The sequence below is a fragment of the Leucopleurus acutus genome, assembly GCF_964270905.1.
Source record: "Leucopleurus acutus genome assembly, chromosome: 15".
Taxonomy (NCBI): Eukaryota; Metazoa; Chordata; class Mammalia; order Artiodactyla; family Delphinidae; genus Leucopleurus; species Leucopleurus acutus.
The window spans coordinates 69533536-69543178 of NC_139157.1; positions in this window are offsets into that span (position 1 = coordinate 69533536).

The following is a 9643-nucleotide window of genomic DNA, read 5'->3' on the forward strand; positions in this document are numbered from 1 at the left end:
TACCTTCGGCAAAGTACTTAAACTCTTTGTTGTCACTACATCCTCCCATAAAATCCTCCAGTGCTTTCTCTGGCAATCTTAAATCTTTGTTTTCTCTGCCATCTTGTAACGGTAATCAATTATATAAGTGACAGCAGCCAATCGCTGGCTTAACTACCTGCAGTGCAAGCAATAGTGGCTTCATGGCCACCTCCCTCCTTGCTTGTGAATGGAAGAGGAATTATTTCACAGGCTTGAACTGACTAATGAATAAATGGCTAGGAGTCATTTTGAGTGAAGGACTTCCAGTTCTGTAGAAACTATAAAACTGACTTTCCATCCCTTCCAAAATAAAATATTTAAATTGTAAAGTTCAGAATCTCAGCCCCTGAAAGCCATATATATGTATGGCTTTCAATAACTGTCAATAACTGTTGAGCTATCAATAACTTTACAGCTGATATCAAAAACGATGGCTGCATAGGTCTGTTAAAGCCTACAAGCTGATACATGTAATATCACTCAGGTAATTTGTTTTCTTCAAGTTAAGAACAATAAATGTCCTTTTATTTAAATGACTGATAGTTGGGTTTGCTACATCCTTCATTTTAAATATACATAAATATATGTGTGTATGTACATATATATAATATATATGCCTTTTTAAAATATACACCTTTGTATGTTATGTTTTTCTCCAGCTTTACTGAAGTATGATTGACAAATAAAAATCTGTATCTTACGTTGTAGAATGAGATGTTTTGATATATATATACATTGTGAAGTGATTACCACAATAAAGCTAATTAACATATCCATCACCTCACATAATTACCCTTCCTTTTGTGATGAGAACAATTGATATTTACTCTCTTAGCAAATTTCAGGTATGTAATATATTAAGTATAGTCACCATACTATAACATTAGGTCTCCAGAACTTATTCATCTTATTCATAATTTAAAGTTTGTACCCTTTCACCAATATCTCCCCTTTTCCCCCACCCCCCAGGCCCTGGCAACCATCATTCTATTCTCTGTTATTATAAGTTCAACTTTTTTTTAGATTCCACATATAAGTGAAATTATACAGTATTTGTCTTTCTGTGTCTGGTTTGCTTCACTTAGCATAATGTCCTCCGGTTTCATCCACGTTGTTGCAAATGGCAGAATTTCCTTCTTTTTTTAGGCTGAAAAATATTTCCTTGTAGTACATATATACCACATTTGCTTTATGCATTCGTCCATCAATGAACACTTAAGTTGTTTCTGTATCTTGGCTATTGTGAATAATGCTGCAATGAACATGGGAGTGAAGATATCTCTTTGAGATAGTGATTTTATTTTCTTTGGATATATACCCAGAAGTGGGAGAGCTGGATCATATGGTAGATCTGTTTTTAATTTTTTTGAGGAACATCTATTCTGTTTTCCATAATGGCTGTGTGTGTGTGTGTGTGTGTGTGTGTGTGTGTGTGTGTGTGTGTGTATATATATGGTTTTTTTTTTGCGCTATGAGGGCCTCTCACTGTTGCGGCCTCTCCCTTTGCGGAGCACAGGCTCTGGACACGCAGGCTCAGCGCCCATGGCTCTCGAGCCCAGTCGCTCCGCGGCATGTGGGATCATCCCAGACCAGGGCACGAACCCGTGTCCCCTGCATCGGCAGGCGGACTCTCAACTACTACGCCACCAGGGAAGCCCCCTATATGTTTCTTAATATGCTTCTCTTTTTGAGATTCTAAAAAAAAAAATTTGTTTAAATAATTTAGTTTTTTTACTGACATATAGAAATATCTATCAAGTTTCATAGATATGGAGCACATAAAATTACCCTTAAGCTTAGATTGATATGTAGAAATAATCACTTTAGTTTGGCATTATAATATCTGGGCTCATAAATAATATCAATACTCCAACTTCAGGTAATTTGGGATTTTTTACCCCCAATAAACATTATTACTGTTTTTTAGACTTCCTTTCTATTTATTTTCATGCTTATATCAGTCATAAAACAGAAAACACATCACTAATTTAAACAGGGAAAATTTAATATACAGAATTGTACACTGATATGTATTAGTTATCTATTGCTATGTGACAAATTATCCCAAAATTTAGCATCCTGAAACAATAGACATTTATTATTGTCTTAGTTGGTTCAGGCTGCTATAACAAAATATCACAGGCTGAGTAGCTTATAAACAGCAGAAATTTATTTCTCACAATTCTGGAGACTGGAAGTCCTAGATCAGGGTTCCAGCATGGATGGGTGAGGGTCCAATCTTCTGGGTCACAGACTTCTCTTTGTGTCCTCACAGAATGGAAACGGCTAGGGATCTCTTTGGAGCCTCTTCTAAAAGAGCACTAATCCCATTCATGAAGGTTTTGCCCTTATAACCTAATTTCCTAATACCATCACCTTGGACATTTGGATTTTAACATGAATTTGGGGGGGGAATCTGGGAGTGGCTCAGATGGGTGGTTCTGGTTCAGAATCTTTCATGAGGTTTGTTATTTTTGGTAAACTCATTCGAGGAAAAACAAACCCACAGAGTCTACAGAGGAGACAATGGTCAATGGTTGCTGCCTAGTTCCAGCTTCTCAAGCTCAAGTTCCACATATCTGACCTCCCTGCCATAATCAGCCCTGGAGGAAGTGAAGTTAATCCCGTCCTCACCCCCATCACTGTGTCCTCAGGGAGCAGCCCCATCCAAGTGCTATGCCTTCCCCAGGACCCTCACTATTCTAATGAGCAAATGTTTGGCCACAAAAGAAAGTAAGAATTCTGTGAAAGGGAAGATATCAGCTGAAATAAATAGCATTTTTTCACTCCTGAAGTGACTACCATAAAGCAAGATAAGACTAAGAGCAATGTGGAGGATTCACTGCATGGGTGGTCAATTATAATGGCCTTCTAGCAAGACCCCTATTGATTTACTGTTTAGGTTGAAAAAAATATTAATTATTTAAATAGAAGGTCAAAATCAACAATATAGTTTTGCACTGCCTGTGAAGAATGCTAGGAATCTCGGGCTTCCCTGGTGGCGCAGTGGTTGAGAGTCCACCTGCCGATGCAGGGGACACGGGTTCGTGCCCCGGTCCGGGAAGATCCCACATGCCGCGGAGCGGCTGGGCCCGTGAGCCATGGCCGCTGAGCCTGCGCGTCCAGAGCCTGTGCTCCGCAACGGGAGAGGCCACAACAGTGAGAGGCCTGCGTACCGCAAAAAAAAAAAAAAAAAAAAAAAAAAGAATGCTAGGAGTCTCAATGAATGTCTAAAGAAAACAGGAAAAATTCTCATATAGGATTTTCAGGCAAAAAGGATCTAATTTTTAAAGCCAGAACCAATTTGCATCGCTTCGGGCAGGACTGAAGAGAAGGCCACATTGGTGAAATCACAAGCTAAACCCACTGAAGAGGGTGAATTATACTTGGACAGTAATTTCTGTTGACAAAAGTAGTCTTTCTGAAAGATAAAAAATGCTCTCAAGGAAAGACTTTATGAAAGAAGAAAAAGCCATGCCAGAGAGAGTCATTCACAAGTTTCACTCTTTCGTCTGGCACCAATGTTACAGATGATTTAGAATAAAATTTTTTCTGATATTATATGAAAGTTCAGCCCTAGTATGGAAGACAAAAAACTATTTTTGAAGATTGGTTCAGTCACCATTTTGTGCCAGTTGTTGAAGATTACTTTAGCAAAAACAAGCACCGTTAATCCTCAGCGGTGTTCTGGCCATCAAGCATCCTTGAAGATATGGATTCTATATCAGAATGGTGTTTATATGCATCTATCCATTCATTCACTCATTCCTTCAGTGACAAAAAAATTGTTGAGAACCTCCTATGTGCTATAAAAGGATTTGAGGATACATTAGTGAACAAGACATTGCCTCTGATCCCAACGCATGTGCAACAACCTATTGGAGGAAATAGACAAGCAACAAGCTAATTACAATGCAGTGTGATTATACTGGGATAGGAGAGTGATCATCAACCCTACTAAGCCCAACATCCCTTTCTATAATATTTTGTAATGCTCCCTTTACTATACTGAAAAAAAAATTGCAAGATAGTGTAACTAATCTGCACACATATTTCTTAAAACATTAATATATGCCTGAAATACAATGAATATAAAGAAGAAATAAGAAGGAAATACTATGTAATAAAATTAGATGTATTTAAATATGCAGATGTTTAGGCAAGAACACACTAGAAGATATTATGAATAAGGTGGGTGCCTGCATATTTCTACCCATGCTTAATGCTATGGACTGAATTGTGTTCACCCCAAAATTCATATGTTGAATCTCTAACACCAAAGTGACTGCACAGTATTGCAATAAGGAAGCAATTAAGATTAAATGAGGTCCGTAGAGATTGGTTCAAGATGGCAGAATAGAAGGACGTGCTCTCACTCCCTATCGTGAGATCACCAGAATCACAAGTAACTGCTGAACAGTCAGCAACAGGAAGACACTGGAACTCACCAGAAAAGATACCCCACATCCAAAGACAAAGGAGAAGCCACAATGAAGATGGCAGGAGGGGCACAATCACAATAAAATCAAATCCCATAACTGCTGGGTGGGTGACTCACAAACTGGAGAACACTTATACCACAGAAGCCCACCCACTGGAGTGAAGGTTCTGAGCCCCACGTCAGGCTTCCCAACCTGGGGGTCCTGCAAGGGGAGGAGGAATTCCTAGAGAATCAGACTTTGAAGGCTGGTGGGATTTGATTGCAGGACTTCGACAGGACTGGGGGAAACAGAGACTCCACTCTTGGGAGGGCACACACAAAGTAGTGTGTGCATCGGGACCCAGGGGAAGGAGCAGTGAACCCAGGGGAGACTGAACCAGACCTACCTGCTAGTGTTGGAGAATCTCCTGCAGAGGCGGGGGGAGGCTGTGGCTCACTGTGAGGACAAGGACACTGGCAGCAGAAGTTCTGGGAAGTATTCCTTGGTGTGAGCCCTACCACAGTCTGCCATTAGCCACACCAAAGAGCCCAAGAAGGCTCAGTGTTGGGTCGCCTCAGGCCAAACAACCAACAGGGAGGGAACCCAGCCCCAGCCATTAGCAGACAAGTGGATTAAAGTTTTACTGAGTTCTGCCCACCAGAGTAACAGCCAGCTCTACCCACCACCAGTCCCTCCCATCAGGAAACTTGTACAAGCCTCTTAGATAGCCTCATCCATCAGAAGGAAGACAGCATAAGCAAGAAGAACTACAATCCTGCAGCCTGTGGAACAAAAACCACATTCATAGAAAGATAGACAAGATGAAAAGGCAGAGGGCTATGTACCAGATGAAAAACAGACATGAACAATACAATAACTGAAACGAAAAATACACTAGAAGGAATCAGTAGTAGAATAACTTAGTCATAAGAACGGATAAGTGACCTGGAAGACAGAATGGTGGAATTCACAGCTAGGGAACAAAATAAAGAAAAAAGAATGAAAAGAAATGAAGACTGTCTAAGAGACCTCTGGGACAACAATAAATGCAACAACATTCGCATTATAGGGGTCCCAGAAGGGGAAGAGAGAGAGAAAGGACCTGAGAAAATATTTGAAGAGATTATAGTTGAAAACTTCCTTAACATGGGAAAGGAAATACCCACCCAAGTCCAGGGAGTGCACAGAGTCCCAGGCAGGATAAACCCAAGGAGAAACACACCGAGACACATAGTAATCAAATTCACAAAACTTAAACACAAAGAAAAATTATTAAAAGGAGCAAGGGAAAATGACAAATAACATACAAGGAAACTCCCATGAGGTTAACAGCTGATTTCTAAGCAGAAACCCTACAAGCCAGAGGGAGTGGCATGACATATTTAAAGTGACGAAAGTGAAGAACGTACAACCAAGATTACTATACCCAGCAAGGATCTCATTCAGATTCGACAGAGACATCAAAAATTTTACAGACAAGTAAAAGCTAAGAGAATTCAGCACCAGCAAACCAGCTCTCCAACAAATGCTAAAGGAACTTCTCTAAGTGGGAAACACAAGAGAAGAAAAGGACCTACAAAAACAAACCCAAAACAATTAAGAAAATGGTAATAGGAACATACATACCGATAATTACCTTAAATGTGAATGGATTAAATACTCCAACCAAAAGACACAGGCTTGCTGAATGGATACAAAAACAAGACCCATATATATGCTGTCTAAAAGAGACCAACTACAAACCTAATGACACATACAGACTGAAAGTGAGGGGATAGAAAAAGATATTCCATGCAAATGGAAATCAAAAGAAAGCTGGAGTAGCAATACTCGTATCAGATAAAATAGACTTTAAAATAAAGAATGTTACAAGAGACAAGAAAGGATACTACATAATGATCAACGAATCAATCCAAGAAGAAGATATAACAATTATAAATATATATGCGGGCTTCCCTGGTGGGCCAGTGGTTGAGAGTCCACCTGCTGATGCAGGGGACACGAGGTTCGTGCCCCGGTCTGGGAAGATCCCACATGCCGCGGAGCGGCTGGGCCCGTGAGCCATGGTCACTGAGCCTGCGCGTCCGGAGCCTGTGCTCCAAACGGGAGAGGCCACAACAGTGAGAGGCCCATGTACTGCAAAAAAAAAAAAATATATATATATATATATATGCACCCAGTATAGGAGCACCACAATACATAAGGCAACTGCTAACAGCTCTAAAAGAGGAAATCGACAGTAACACAATAATAGTGGGGAACTATAACACCTCACTTACACCAATGGACAGATCATCCAAACAAAATTAATAAGGAAACACAAGCTTTAAATGACACAATACACAAGGTAGATTTAATTGATATTTCTAGGACATTCCATCCAAACACACCAGATTACACTTTCTTCTCAAGTGCACATGGAACATTCTCCAGGATAGATCACATGTAGGGTCACAAATCAAGTCTCAGTAAATATAAGAAAACTGAAATCATATCAAGCATCTGTTCTGACCACAATGCTATGAGATTAGAAATGAATTACAGGGGGCTTCCATAGTGGCGCGGTGGTTGAGAGTCTGCCTGCTGATGCAGAGGACATAGGTTCGCGCCCCGGTCTGGGAAGATCCCACATGCCACGGAGCGGCTGGGCCCGTGAGCCATGGCCGCTGAGCCTGCGTGTCCGGAGCCTGTGCTCTGCAATGGGAGAGGCCACAACAGTGAGAGGCCCGCGTACTGCAAAAAACTAAATAAATAAATAAATAAATAAATAAATAAATGACAGGGAAAAAAACGTAAAAAACACAAAAACATGGAGGCTAAACAATACATTATTTATAACGAAGAGATCACTGAGGAAATCAAACAATACCTAGAGACAAATGACAATGAAAACATGACGATCCAAAACTTATGGGATGCAGCAAAAGTAGTTCTAAGAGGGAACGTTATAGCTATACAAGCCTACCTCAAGAAACAAGAAAAATCTCAAATAAACAATCTAACCTTACACCTAAAGGAACTAGAGAAAGAAGAACAAACAAAACCCAAAGTTAGCAGAAGAAAAGAAATCATAAAGTACAGAGCAGAAAAAAATGAAATCGAAACAAAGAAAACAATAGCAAAGATCAATAAAACTAAAAGCTGGTTCTTTGAGAAGATAAACAAAATTGATAAACCATTAGCCAGGCACATCAAGAAAAAGAGGGAGAGAGCTCAAATCAATAAAATTGAAATGAAAAAGGAGAAGTTACAACAGACACCGCAGAAGTAAAAAGCATCCTAAGAGACTACTACAAGCAACTCTATGCCAATAAAATGGACAACCTGGAAGAAATGGACAAATTCTTGGAAACGTATAACCTTCCAAGGCTTAACAAGGAAGAAGGAGCAAATGTGAACAGACCAATCACAAGTAATGAAATTGAAACTGTGATTAAAAATCTTCCAACAGACATAAGTCTAGGACCGGATGGCTTCACAGGTAAATTCTATAAAATATTTAGAGAAGAGCTAACACCTATCCTTCTCAAACTCTTCAAAAAATTGCAGAGGAAGGAACACTCCCAAACTCATTCTATGTGGCCATCATTACCCTGATACCAAAACCAGATAAAGATAATACAAAAAAAGAAAATTACAGACCAATATCACTGATGAATATAGATGCAAAAATCCTCAACAAAATACTAGCAAACAGAATCCAACAACAGATTAAAACAATCATACACCATGATCAAGTGGGATTTATCCCAGGGATGCAATGGTCCTTCAATATACGCAAATCAATCAATGTGATAAACCACATTAACAAATTGAAGAATAAAAAACCATACGATCATCTCAATAGATGCAGAAAAAGCTTTTGACAAAATTCAACACCCATTTATCATAAAAACTCTCCAGAAGATGGGCACAGAGGAAACCTAGCTCAACATAATAAAGGCCATGTATGACAAACCCACAGCAAACATCATTCTCAATGTTGAAAAACTGAAACCATTTCCACTAAGATCAGGAACAAGACAAGGATGTCCACTCTCACCACTATTATTCAACATAGTTTTGGAAGTCCTAGCCATGGCAATCAGAGAAAAACAAGAAATAAAAGGTCTACAAATTGGAAAAGAAGAAGTACAACTGCCACTGTTTGCAGATGACATGATACTATACATAGAGAATCCTAAAGATGCCACCAGAAAACTACTAGAGCTAATCAATGAATTTGGTAAAGTTGCAGGATACAAAATTAATGCACAGAAATCTCTTGCATTCCTATACACTAATGATGAATAATCTGAAAGAGAAATTAAGGAAACACTCCCATTTACCACTGCAACAAAAATAATAAAATACCTAGGAATAAACCTACCTAGAGAGACAAAAGACCTGTATGCAGAAAACTATAAGACACTGATGAAAGCAATTAAAGATAATACCAACAGATGGAGAGATATACCATGTTCTTGGATTGGAAGAATCAATATTGTGAAAATGACTATACTACCCAAAGTAATCTACAGATTCAATGCAATCCCTATCAAATTACCAATGGCATTTTTTATGGAACTAGAACAAAAAATCTTAATATTTGTATGGAGACACAAAAGACCCCGAATAGCCAAAGCAGTCTTGAGGGAAAGAAACGGAACTGGAGGAATCAGGCTCCCTGACTTCAAACTATATTACAAAGCTACAGTAATCAAGACAATATGGTACTGGCACAAAAACAGAAACATAGATCAATGGAACAACATATAAAGCCCAGGGATAAACCCACGCACCTATGGTCAACTAATCTATGACAAAGGAGGCAAGAATATATAATGGGGAAAAGACAGTCTCTTCAATAAGTGGTGCTGGGAGAAGTGGACAGCTACATGTAAAAGAATGAAATTAGAACACTCCCTAACACCATACACAAAAATAAACTCAAAATGGATTCGAGACCTAAATGCAAGACCAGACACTATAAAACTCTTAGAGGAAAACACAGGAAGAACACTCTTTGACATAAATCACAGCAAGATCTTTTTTGATCCACCTCCTGGAAAAATGGAAATAAAAACAAAAATAAACAAATGGGACCTAATGAAACTCAAAAGCTTTTGCACAGCAAAGGAAACCATAAACAAGATGAAAAGACAACCCTCAGAATGGGAGAAAATATTTGCTAATGAATCAACAGGCAAAGGATTAATCTC